General features: G+C 46.2%; 1 protein-coding gene across 4 annotated transcripts in view; it reads right to left on the reverse strand.

The window, feature by feature from the left end:
• LOC113612776 (neurotrimin) overlaps positions 1-13,675 on the reverse strand; it is a 933,717-nt gene that overhangs the window by 378,754 nt on the left and 541,288 nt on the right. The window lies entirely within an intron of this gene.

A 13,675-nucleotide genomic window follows, 5' to 3' on the forward strand; every position in this document is an offset into this window, starting at 1 on the left:
AAACCAAAGAATCGGGGACCTGGAATTCCGACCTAAAACACAGAGGTGTTTGGAGAACCGCAGCTTTGGGTTTTAACCTGGGACGCAGGATGGGCAGGGAAGTGCGAGGCCTCCCCAATCGGCCAAGTGCAACTGGAAGTGCTGAGCCCAAGGGAAGCTGTGTGGCCAAGGAGCGGGGCCACGTGGGACTGGGACACGGAGACATGGGGACATGGCCCTCCCCTGACAGCCCAAGGCCGGGGCGCCAACTGGCAGTGGCCGCAGAAGTCGCAGAGAAACAGCGCGGCCCTGCCAGCTCGCAGTGACAAAAGGAGTGTTTATAGCAGGCGCGCTGACAGCTGTCCGAGTGCCACGTTTATTTACAAAATGTTAGTTAAATTACTGACAGTTGGCGCCGTGGAGGAAAAGCTGGGAGGAAAGCTGACATTTCTTGATCTGGCGGGTGCTCACAGCTCTGGTTCTGCTCCCCCATGCACTTAGTAATGCCTTTATCTGGCGGGTGCTCACAGCTCTGGTTCTGCTCCCCCATGCACTTAGTAATGCCTTTATCTGCTTGTTGGTTTGTCTATTTACGACTTCTGCCTTCTTCACCAGCCATTGCTGTCAAGAGGCTATGGCTGTCCCAGCAATTAAACTGCCCCATGCAATCTGGATCCAAAGTTCCTTGGGCTAAAAGTTGCCCTGAGGATTGACTGGATAGCCCCTGGGTCTGCACTGGCTCAGACCCAGCCTCAGAAGCCTCCAGAGAGCCTCCTGAGGGCAGGTGTATATCCCCAGCCTGTTCTCTGCAGCATCCACCCACCGATGAGAAGCGTAGGCTCGTGAAATGGTGAATAATGACATAATCAGCACCATCTCGTTATTCTTCTTCTGTTGATCAGAGACAGGTTTTCTGTGATGAAGCCAGACAAAGCGATTCCATTTTTCAGTCTTTCTGGCAGCGGCAATGAAGGGAGAAGAACCTGGCTGACAAATGAAGATCAGCATTGTGGCTGCAGAGAGGTTTAGACAGTGGAACACATTTCTGAAACACATACACAATTCCCTTCCCTCAAAAATATATATTGCCTTAAACTGGTCTCTTTAACCTTTTTTTCCTACTGCGTTTCTTCTGATGTCAAAATAATGTGTTTTCGGGGCTTCCCTGGTGGCGCAGTGGTTGAGAGTCCGCCTGCCGATGCAGGGGACACGGGTTCGTGCCCCAGTCCGGGAAGATCCCACGTGCCGCAGAGCGGCTGGGCCCGTGAGCCGTGGCCGCTAAGCCTGCACGCCCAGAGCCTGTGCTCCGCGGCGGGAGAGGCCACAGCAGTGAGAGGCCCGCGTACCGCAAAAAAAAAAAAAAAAAAATGTGTTTTCGCTGACAATTTAAAATATACAGGTAAGTATAAGTTTGTTTTCTGTGTCTGTGGGTCTATTTGGAGGGACAAAGTAGGACTTTGGGATTAACATATACACACTATTATATATAAAATAGACAAGCAATAAGGATCTACTATATATCACAGAACTATATTCAATATTTTGTAATAACCGATATGAGAAAAGATTCTGAAAAAGAATAGACATGTATAACTGAATCACTTTGCTGTACACCTGAAACTAACACAACACTGTAAATCAACTCTACTTCAATTAAAAAAACACAAAGTGAACCACTGAAAAAAAAAATACAGATAAGCAAAGACTAACCCTACAGGCCTCGTCTGACGTCCTACTTGAAATCACGGCCTTCACCCCCTTCCCCATCTCCCCACACTCTCCAGTCTTCTCCGAGGCCTGCAGCACCAATTAATAGATTCCATATGTTGTATGTATTTTGTTTCTGCGTGTTTTTGTGTTTCTCCCAGAAGGAAGTTCCATGAGGACAGGGACTGGTTTGTTAACCAGTAAGTTCCACAGTGGCTAGAACTCTGCCCGGCACATGCCAGCAGACAACAGATATCTACTGAATTAAATCCAACGTGACCTGGCCACGCAGAGCGTCCACTGCTCAGTCTACATGCCGACAGACCCCAACTGCTCGAGGCTCAGATTTGAAATGGGTCAAGTCCCTCCCCCTCTAGGAACGGGCCAGCTTCAGAGAGTGGCCTCCTGCTGCTCCAGGCCAGTGTCACCTTCTGGCCTCGGCAGCCCAGCTACCCACAGTCCCTCCCTGCCTCCACCCCAAAGTCCTGAGTCCCCTTCCGGGCTCCTCTGACCCACCCCTCCCACATCCTACATCACAAGTGGCTCCCAGACCAGCAGTGGGATCCTTCCCAACCTCTTTCTGAGGTCCTAGTTCTGAAGCCTCCCCTACCTGGCCAGACTGGAGGTTTGGTGAGGGCAGGAACTGAGCCCTACTTATCCTTATAGCCCACACGGGGCTTAGCAATGTCCCACACAAGGGAGCATGTGTGCAAAGAGTTCTATGACCCAGACGTGGCGACTTGGGCTCAAAAGGTAGGCTATTTTTACTTTTATTAGATTTTATAACATTGGCCTCTTTCCAATTTTGGAAAACTAAAACTTGATTTTTAAAAATCTAATAAAAATAGGGCTTCCCTGGTGGCGCAGTAGTTGAGAGTCCGCCTGCCGATGAAGGGGATGCGGGTTCGTGCCCCGGTCCGGGAGGATCACACATGCCGTGGAGCGGCTGGGCCCGTGAGCCATGGCCGCTGAGCCTGCGCGTCCGGAGCCTGTGCTCCGCAACGGCAGAGGCCACAGCAGGGAGAGGCCCACGTACCGCAAAAAAAAAAAAAAAAAACTAATAAAAATAGAAAACACAAGAAGAAAATCAAGGTCACTCATAATTCCACAACCCAGAAGCTTTACGAGCATTATTGTGTTGGCAGAAGGGCCTTTCAGTGTTTATTATTTTTAGCAGGCATTTGTGTGCACACACACTCCCATTCCAGGGCTCTGAACCATTTTTGACTGATGAATTATAGACCAGTTAATTATCTGAAATGACTTAGAGGTCTGCCTTTATGCACACTCAGATGATATTAATTTCAAATTATTAGAAAGTTAAAGAAGATGTGATTCATACACACGACGGAATATTACTCAGCCATAAAAAGGAACGAAACTGGGTCATTTGTAGAGAAGTGGATGGACCTAGAGTCTGTCATACAGAGCGAAGTCAGTCAGAAAGAGAAAAACAAATATCGTATATTAACGCATATATGCAGAATCTAGAAAAATGGTACAGATGAACCTACTTGCAGGGCAGGAATAGAGATGCAGATGTAGGCAACGGACGTGTGGACATGGGTGGTGGGGGGAAAGGGGGAATGAATTGGGAGATTAGGATTGACATATATACACTACCATATGTAAAACAGATAGCTAGTGGGAACCTGCTGTATAGCACAGGGAGCTCAGCTCGGTGCTCTGTGGTGACCTAGATGGGTAGGTTGGAGGGGGGGGAAGGAGGTGTAAGAGGGAGGGGATATATGTATACACATAGCTGATTCACTCTGTTGTACAGCAGAAACTGACACACCATTGTAAAGCAGCTATACCCCAATTAAAACAACAACAAAAACTGACTGGGTCAGAATTGTTAATGTCATGAAAGACCAAAAATAAATAAATTTTAAAAGAAAAAGAAAGTACCTAACGTTAAATGAAGAACACTTGCAGGATAATAAATAAAATTTATTTTTATATAAAGCAAAAAACACAAAACTGTATCCAAAGCAATATACTGTTTAAGGATATTTATATTTGGTTAAACTCTTTAAAAAAAGAAGGAAATGATCAAAAAGTTCAGGGCTGTGGTCAGCTCCTCAGATACAGAGTATAAGACAATGGGAACACAGGTGATGGAAGAGTAGGGGAAGGGCACACAGGTGACCAATTTGTTACGTATTTATATACAGATACACTACATACACATTGATGTATAAAATATTTCACAATAAAAAGGAAAATAATCCATCTTTGGCTCCCAGGATACTTAAAATATTGCGCTACTCAAGTAAACATTTTATCAAACCTTTACTAAGGGCCTGTCATAAGCCAGGCCCAGCATGAGGGGCTAGCAGGCCCCCAAAATAAACACAGACCAATCTCAGGGTGAAGAGTAACGCACATCCTTCATCACATCCGTCTGCCTGGGCCATAACCCCATCCCCACTTTCTAGTAGAAAAGAATTTAGAATTAAAGAATTAATAATTAATTAAAGAATTAATAAAAAAATAAAGTCCAAATTACAGAATTAAGAGAAATTATAGAATAGAAAAGTTCAAAATGTATTTCTGATAGAAACTATATGTAGCTACCTCCTTTAAAAATAGGAGTATGTTTCATTAACATTTTACCTGCAATTTAGCAGTATTATTGTAAAATACAGACCCAAAACACCATCGGTGCACACTGTGAGGTCAATCAACAACCCAACATCAGCCCAGGCAATAATTACAAAGCAAAACCAACAGTAATTATTTTTTAGAAGTAGGGAAAAACGTTTTCAATTAAAATAATAAAGTGAGAATAGCAGGTTTATGGCCTTTCTGCTAAAGCATTTATTACAAATCATTCTTTCAGGACATTTCACCAGTTGCAACCATCATTAAGACCATGAGCGACAGGGGCCTGGTGATGTGGCCGAGGCCTTGATCATACAGGAAAATTAAAGTCTAGGGATGGCATACTGTTTATTCACCCAGGAAGCCAACGGCCTTGTTCTCGGGGGGAGTTTCTTGTTCCACCAAGGAAATGCTCACAATGTAACAGTTGGAAGTGTCCTCATACTTTGTGAACCAGTATGAGTCTAACCAAAGACAGAGACACAGGAAGAGAGTTTTTCCCTACATTCTGGTAAGTGCTGATAAGACGAGGAGGCTCAGGTGATTTGGGAACTCCAGGGACCTCGCTGGGCCAGGTGCAGGCCCTGGCTGGCCCCTGACACAAGGATACAAGGCAAATATGCGCTTTGCTTTTAAAGAACTTATAACTGAACAAGGGTGGGACAGGAAAATAATAATAAAATACAGAAAAGTGAAAAAACATGTTAATATACAGCAGCCAAAATGATCAAACTGCTCCAGTGGCTTCCAAAATACTAAGAACAAAATGGGAAGCGGTCACTGTGATGCCTGTGGTCACCGCGGCCAAACAGCCTGGCCTTGGCTCTGCTGTCCTCTCTGCCGTTTGTTGGAGCCAAGGATGCCCCAACCTGTGCACCTGGGTGTTTGCTGTGTTTCTGCCCAGAACATCCTCCCCATGTGTACACACACTCACTCCCTCTCTTCGTCAGATCTCACTCAAAGGCCCCATCTCAGAAAGACCCGCCCCAACCAGAGTGTCTCAAATTAGCACCTACTCTCCACGTTCCTGGTGTTATTTATTCCCATTTCACAGATAAGAAAATAAAGGCTCAGAGAAGTTAAGAGTTTCCCAACTCAAGTTCCAGCTCAAAGCTGTCCCAACTCCGAGTCCATCTTTTTTTTTATTTGTAATTTTCATTTTATTTGCCATTTAGTTTTCCCATTTTTGTCCAACTTTCTTTTTTTCTCACTTTCAATATTTTTTTTATTGAAGCATAGTTGATTTACAAAAACCTCTATGGAGTCCATCTTTTTTCCTCTACATAACACATTCTCAATTAGCATGTTTTACGCAGATGATCAAGAACTGAGTAGGATACATGTTTAGGCTCTGCGTTTGTCTATGACATCTCACCAAGCTATAAAGAAAATCCACAGGGCAGGCATCCAGCTATTGGAAGCTGACCTGTGTTAACCCATCTCCTTGAAGTCCTATGATTTCATGTCTCTGTTACAGCTTCAAAAAGTCGGTCCTTCTCGGGGTCAAATTCTATACTATCAACTGGTCCACCTTTCATTCCTCTTTCCTTTTTGTTAGTTGGGAAAACCATGTTGTGAATAGGATTTTGAAGATCTGTTGAAAATGTAGGCTTGAAGGGAGAGTATAACCCAGAAGGGGCAACAGCCAGTGCACTTGGTCTAGCAGGACAGGCACCAGCTCTAATACACCTTAGGTGAAAACAGAAAGCAACAGGGAAATCATCTGGTTTGGATAAAAATTCAAAAACTTGTATCTCTAAACCTCTCATCTACGCTGACTCTCCAAGTCTTCCAGCCGGCGCACTGGAAGGTCAGGCCCGTCTCTCCTGAAGACTAGAACTGTCTGGGGATGGGGCAGGACTTGGCCTCTGACGACTCCCACCACCTGGTCTGAGCCAGCCCAGCATCCCAGGGGGCTCCTCGGAGGCTGGCACCAATCACTATTCCGTATTAATGGTAACAAGCAAAGCAACTATTTATTTCAATACCAAAGTTCACCCTAAGGGCAGGGAAATGTCAAACTGGATGCTTAAGGAAGTTGGTTCAAAATGCTCTAGGGGTGCAATGCGAAATGTTCAGGCATAAACACAGATGATCCAAGGAGACAAAAAATATAAAGACCTCACTCACCTCCTCAGCATACACAGTGTGTAGGTTTGATTACTGAACAGAGATATGAAGTACGTGCTAAATAATTCTTCTCAACAGCTCATTAGGCCTCATCCATCTCTGATTTCTACGAGTCCATTAATTCCAAATATGTGTCTGCTATACATACGCACATCCACACACGATTGTGAAACACCGGCTTAATTTCACCGCGTAATATCCTCGAAACGGCAACATCAAATCTTACCTCGAAACGGTAAGACATCAAATCGGATATTAGGCAGATTTTAAATGTTTACAGTTTTCGCATGTGATAAATAAAAATGACAAAGAATAACAGACCCAAGAAAGATGACACTTCAGTTAGAAAACACTAGACGGGGACTAAGCACCTAGTACTGGCTGCCACACAACCACGAAAGAGCGCGAGCCTGGACAGACTCCACACGGAAACTCCACGGAGCGAATAACATGGACACAGGTGCTGGCTTTGTTTATGTGGGATTTTATTTATTTCTCATCCCCTAAAATTGGAGCTGCTTTTGTCATGTGCTCCTGCGTTCTGATTAGTTCCTGCAGACACTCAAGCTCCTAAATCCGTCTTTTCTCACTCCTTGCTCCTTCTCCAGTTTCTTTTTTTTTGCAGTACACGGGCCTCTCACTGCTGTGGCCTCTCCCGTTGCGGAGCACAGGCTCCGGACGCGCAGGCTCAGCGACCATGGCTCACGGGCCCAGCCGCTCCGCGGCACGTGGGATCTTCCCGGACCGGGGCACGAACCCGCGTTCCCTGCATCGGCAGGCGGACTCTCGACCACTGCGCCACCAGGGAAGCCCTTTCTCCAGTTTTGAGGCCGCTCCTCCTCACCCTGTTCTTCCTTTACTAGGTCACTGACACTTGCTGATTCCTCTGCCTAGAATGTGATTCCTGCTGATCCCTGCAGGGCTGTCCCCACTATCATGCCCTGGGCCACCCTGCAAATGCCCCTGTCCCTACACCCCAGGTCATCCTGCCCCTCACCCATATTTAACTTTTCACCACGCAGCATACTGTTTGTCTCCTTATTTGTGTACTGGCAGCTGGTACCCATTAGGCACAGTTGGGCAGGTTGTGCCCTGATCAAGAGCCCCAGGTGGAGGGGGTTGAATTCCTGCAGGTCTGTCTCTCCAAACAGGAGCCCTAGTGAAAGAGTCAGGCTGGAGGAAGGGCACCTGTTCCTAAGTGGTCTGTGCAAGTTGCAGGCTGAGAGAAGATGACGTTCATTCACTGCGTGCAATCTGCAGCCCCGTCTCCCTTTGTAAAGACAGCTCTGTGGGGAGAGGAACTGGGGCCTAGAACAGTGCCTGGCCGGTACAAGATGCGCAGTCAGCGGTGCCGAAGCGAAACATGGATACAGTACAGATACAGAAAGCTCCTATCATGTGCCAGGCACCGTGGATCATCCTGAAACAACAAGGAGAACAAAAAGATCCCACTCCCCGTACCACAAAATCGTGGAACACAGCCACTTTACATCCTGCTCTCTCTGCATGGCCTCTGTTCCCTGAGGACCCACCCACACAAGGCCTTTCCCTCCTCCCTTTCCTCTTTCCCCGGAGCCGCAGGTGATGGCCCCACCACCTGACTGCTCTTCTGAAATCTGCCCTTTGACAGTGGTTTCTCTCCTTTTTCTTCAACATTTTAAAGAGCAAGGCTACAAATCATCCCATCTGTCTCTTTTCTGTGTGTCAGTTAAAACACTGAATGTTAGAATATCTCTAGCACAAAAGGTTACACTAAATAAGACACCTCCAGCCATTAATGAGCAATTTGTCATCTAAGAGGTATTTTCACTAATTATAGCATGTCTGGAATTGTAGCCATTATGGACATGTGCTAATTTACTTCAAGGTAGAACTCTTCCTTGTCACTGGTTTCCACGTACTTGTAGAGTACAGCACATTTTTACTTGGTTCAGAGATGTAAAGACTGAAGCAAATGGAAATCAAACACTTGAGGCTTCAGTTTGAAAAGGCCATAGTTCCCACTTTCAGACACATGCAAAAGCCACCAAAAGCCTCGCCAAGAAACTTTAATAAGTGCTTAAGTTTGGATTAAAAAAAAATCTGTATATTTCTATGCAGCTGAGATCAGACAATATGCATTATACTAGTCGTACTGGATTAGACAGGGTTATGCTAGCTACCGTAACAAATAAACTCCAGAATCGCAGAAGCTTATCACAAAGGAAGTGTATTTTAGTGCATTTTTCCTTCACGCAATAATCTAAGGAACGAGGTTGCTGGTCAGCTGGCAGGGCGGGGGCCGAAGCCCTCTCTGCGCAGACATGCAGTAACTCCGCTCACAGAACATCTGCCAGATGGGACACGGTTTCCAAGGTAATTTGGGGCATCAACATCCAGATGGCGTGAGAAGGGGCCTGAAGTGTCTCACACGGGAGCTTTTCAGGGCCAATCCAACAGAACTTTTGCTCACCTTCCTTTGGGTAGAACTCTGTCAGGTGACCACACCTAAATTCAAAAGAGGCTGGGAAATGCGACTGGGAAAAGCTTTGGGCCAGGAGGTGGATAAACAACTTACATATTTTGGAACAGCTAAGAATCTCTTCGTCAGGTGTAAGGAACTGAACAGAGCAGAATGGATCCTGTTCTCATTCCCCACATGGGAAACGGGGGCTGGGCACGCTGATTCTCTTAGCAGCATCCCATGGTGGGTTGGGACAGAGCCAGGACTAAAACTCAGGTCACCCTAGGGGAATTCCCTGGTGGTCCAGTGGTTAGGACTCTGCGCTCTCACTGCCGTGGGTGCAGGTTCAATCCCCGGTTGGGGAACTAAGATCCCAAAGGCAAGCGGCACGGCCAAAAAAAAAAAAAACTCAGATCACCCTAGCCTTAGACCACTGCTCACATTCCAAAAACAATGAAACTCACCAAGACTTTTCAACATCTTCCTCTACCAAGATGCCCCTGGAGCTGCAGAATCTGCACCAACCATCGCCAGCCTGGGCTCCGGTGCCCATATTCCTGTTCCACGTGTCTCTGGGCAGTGGCCCCAGGATCATGAGACACAGCAGCACGATTTGCCCACGGCAGATACATTTCACGCTCTGTCCTTCCCCAGCTATAAAAAGCTAATACTTCCTGAGTGCTGGGCGCTGCTCTAAATGCCCCATATTTCACTCCTGGATCACTACTCCTGTTATTAGTTCCCTGAAACAATGACAAATTGAGGCCCAGGGAGGTCAATCAAGGTGCCAAAGGTCACACACTTGCAAAATGGCAGAACCAGGATTGGAACCCCGAGAGAGGTTTCGCCCTAGACCCTGTGCTCAATCATTGTGCTCTACAGCCTTAAGGTAAAATTCCCTTCATCAAGAAAGTTTCAAATAAAATAATGGACACTGAATACTGTGTTAAATTTCAGGCTCACAGGCTGATTTCTGCCTACCTGCCTTTTCCTTCCCTCCCCCCAAGTTCATGGGCCTTAAGCTAGAAACTAATCCCGATTTTCAAGTGTTTATTAGATTTTCCATAAAACCGCTTGTGAAAGTGGAAATGTAAAGGTCCTTTAGATTCCGCATGTGCAGACTTTATGAAGTATGTCACCCTGTCCCGTGATTCCCTGCACAAGGCCTGTCCTACTCGCTGTCCTAGAAGACAAGGCTGGATCACACACACCCCATCTGAGCTCTGTGTATGAACCCCCAAACCTAGACCAATAAAGAGCTACACCTGAGCTTCCTGTTTCCAATAAAAGAGAGTTTTCACTATTAGTAGCTTACGGTTATTCCTAATGAACTTTTCATTCACTCGAAAACTACTCCTTGATATACGCCACGTTCCAGGCAGTAATTTAGCCACTGTAAATGAGAGCAATGAAGTCAGTGGCCTTGGGGATCTTACATTTTAGTGGAAGAGGCAAGAAATAAGTATCAGATAAATAAATAACAATTTCCTAAGTGTTAAGGGCTATGGAGAAAGCTGAAGCTACGTAAGGGGACGGAGTGATGTAGGGCTGGGGTATGGCTGTTCCAAACAGCATGGTCTGGAAGGTCCTCTCTGAGGATGGGATATTGGAGCAGACACATGAATGGCACGAAGGAGCCATCACACAACATTAGCAGGTCCTGGGAGAGGAAGGAGCATGTCCTCAGCAAGAATGGACTCGGTGGGTTCAAGAAGGACAAGGAAGCTCAGTGAGCTACCTTCTCGTGAGCAGGACAGGACAGGTGTCTGATAGGTAGGCGGACACCAGTAATAAAGCCTTTTATGTGCATTTCATTCTAAATATAACTGGAAGCCACTGAAGGGCTTTGAACACAGTGATGTGATTTGGTTTATGTTCTGGAATGACAACTTGGTCTACCAGGCGCAGATGGACTCTGGGAGAGCAGACGTGGTGGAAACGGGAAGACCAGATGAGATGCCACGGGAACAGTCTTGGAAAGGGTGGATGGCAGCTTTGACTAGAGAGATCGTGTTCCAGATGGTGAAAATGGTCCGCTTCAAGATGCATCTTTTTTTTTTTTAAATAAATTTATTTATTTATTTATTTTTGGCGGCGTCGGGTCTTCCCTGCTGCGCGCGGGCTTTCTCTAGTTGTGGTGCGCGGGCTTCTCATTGCGGTGGCTTCTCTTGCTGTGGACCATGGACTCTAGGCATGCGGGCTTTAGCAGTTGCGGCTCGCGGGCTCAGCAGTTGTGGCTGCGTACTCTTGAGCGCAGGCTCATTAGTTGTGGCGCACAGGCTTAGCTGCTCTGTGGCATGTGGGGTTTTCCCAGACCAGAGCTCGAACTCGTGTCCCCTGCATTGGCAGGCGGATTCTTAAGCACTGAGTCACAAGGTAAGTCCCAGGATCTATCTTAAAAGTAAAGACACACAGGATTTATTGATGGACTAGATGTAGCATAAGAGACAAAGAAAAAATATATCTATGAGGCTTTTGGACAGAGTAGCTGGATGAATGGTGGTGTCTATGCCCAAGATGGGGACAGATGGAGGGAATCAAGTTGGTGGTGGCTGGCAATGGGTTACATGGAGCTGGTATCAAGAACACCGCTTGGGAGGCAGAGCTTGAAACACGTGAGTCATAAAAGTGGATTTGAAGATTAATACTAGGATGTACAGCCTGGAGCTCCAGAGTGAAGGAGACTGGTCAGGATAGAGAGTAGAAAACTGCCGCAGGAAAGGGCTGAGGGTACACGGTGTGTGATTCAGCGTAACTGGGGATTCTGAGAGATGGGAAAGGAAATGTCCTGAAGCCACAGTAAGTAATGAGGAGAACCTCTCTCCAGCTTTCAGGCCTCATGGCAACAAGGATACAGGAGAGAAGCAGCCACTGCTGATCGGACTCCAGGAGTGCAAATGATCCAGGGAACAGCCAAGTCTCAGATGAAGCAAACGCTGAGGGGAACATTCAGAGAGGAGGGAGGGGACACAGGGATTTCGCTGGTGACAGGTCACGGAGGCCAGAGGGTAATAAAAAGTTTCAGAAGATGACAGAGAGTTTTGCAACTGGGTCAGATTATCGATTGTACAGGACCCTATGACAATAAGAATCAAAAAATGATGCACAGTCTGGTAGATCTTTGACTTCTGAGGTGGCTAATAAGATAACTGAAAAGTAAGATGCAATAGGGTTTGTCCCGACGGTCTATTAGGAAGAAGAGAGTAATCAATTCTAACTACATTCCTACTCTGGGTCAGCCTCCTAGACATCTGTGAGGAGTCTGGGAGCTGATGACTGGGGGAGGAACAGTCATACCAGGAGCATCGTACACAGATATTATTTAAGCAATCTCTATAACACCCATGTGTATCAGTTTCTGGGTTTGTTACAACAGAGCATTACAATATGCATGGCTTGAAACAACAGAAATGTACTGTCTCACATTTCAGGGGGCCGGAAGTCTGAAATCAAGGTGCTGCAGGGAACATTCCCTATGAAACCTGTAGGAGAGGATCCCTCCCTGCATCTTCCTAGCTCTGGTGCTTCATGGGCAACCTCTGGCACTCCTTGGCTTGCAGCCTCATTGCTCGAATGTCTCTGTCATCACATGGTTTTCTCCCTGTGTGTCAACTGTGTCTCCGCAGGTCATCTTCTTATCAGGACACCAATTGTATTGCATTGGGTTCCCACCCTACTCTGGTGTGAATGCATCTGAATAACTAGTTACATCTGCAATGAACCTATTTCCAAATATGGTCACATTCTGAGGTACTGGATGTGAGGACTTCAACAGATCTTTTTTTTGGGGGAGGGGGTGCGGGTCAGGAGGGGAGTGATGCAATTCAACTCACAACACTGAAGTACTGCTTTTTCCAGTTTTCATGTATAACTTGTGCACCAAATAAAAAATAATTTGCATGTATGTTTTTCTTTCTTCCTCGTGGGTTCTGACCAGTTAGAATTGTTTTAGACTGAGCTTTCCTGACGAGTAAACGTGTCCAAAGATGATTCTTCTGAGCGCAAGAGCACTTTTCCCCTCATCCACTACCTTGTAGCCTGTTTGAAAGCCACAGAAGATCCAGAAATTATTTTCACACGAACATATCTTCCTTTCCTCTATGCGGCCAGCAAAGCTTTATCTGAAGGTTGATGTCAGTTTTGTCATTTTCCATCAGCCTGGTGGTTGATGCTGTTTTCATTAAAAATTCTATTATTTAAAAAAAATCCATCAGCAAGATTGTAAGATTAATTCATATGTACTTTGTACACGACAAATCTAACCTCTCAAAAGGTTTCTAAGCCAAAACATCTCACACTGACAAAGCAGCGAATTGGCCAAATACACCAAAACAAACCCAAATAACTCAACCACGTGAATCCATGAGATTTGGGGAAAACAGATCATGAACAACTGAGACCGCTGTATATAATTTAAACTACTTCAAGCCCCATGGCACACGGCTGCAGGGAGAAGGATTGTTCCTGTAGTTCCGTCAGCAAATTCCGAGATGGGTTTCTCATGGCAGACACACTGGTCTTGCCCCAGAACTGCACGGGAGAAAAATGACAAAATGCAGAGAGGCCCCCTTTTCTCTTGTCACCATTGCCGTGGAAGTCCTGAGCTGGCCTCTCAGTGGATAGGTGAGAACGAGGGGAAATGCAATCACAGGGCTGCAAAGCTGGAGAGGCTTAACCACCCCCAACAGTCGATGGCATCCCTACCCTGGCTTTCCCAGCTGACTCCAGTGGACTTGTCATGGAAGAACCAGTCTTCCAAGGAAAAAAGGTCTACAAATCCTAAATCTATGCATGAACTCCTGACCCCAT

Source organism: Aethalodelphis obliquidens, unplaced genomic scaffold (genome assembly GCF_003676395.1).
Source record: "Aethalodelphis obliquidens isolate GAN/ISIS:26980383/991018 unplaced genomic scaffold, ASM367639v1 scaffold82, whole genome shotgun sequence".
NCBI lineage: Eukaryota > Metazoa > Chordata > Mammalia > Artiodactyla > Delphinidae > Aethalodelphis > Aethalodelphis obliquidens.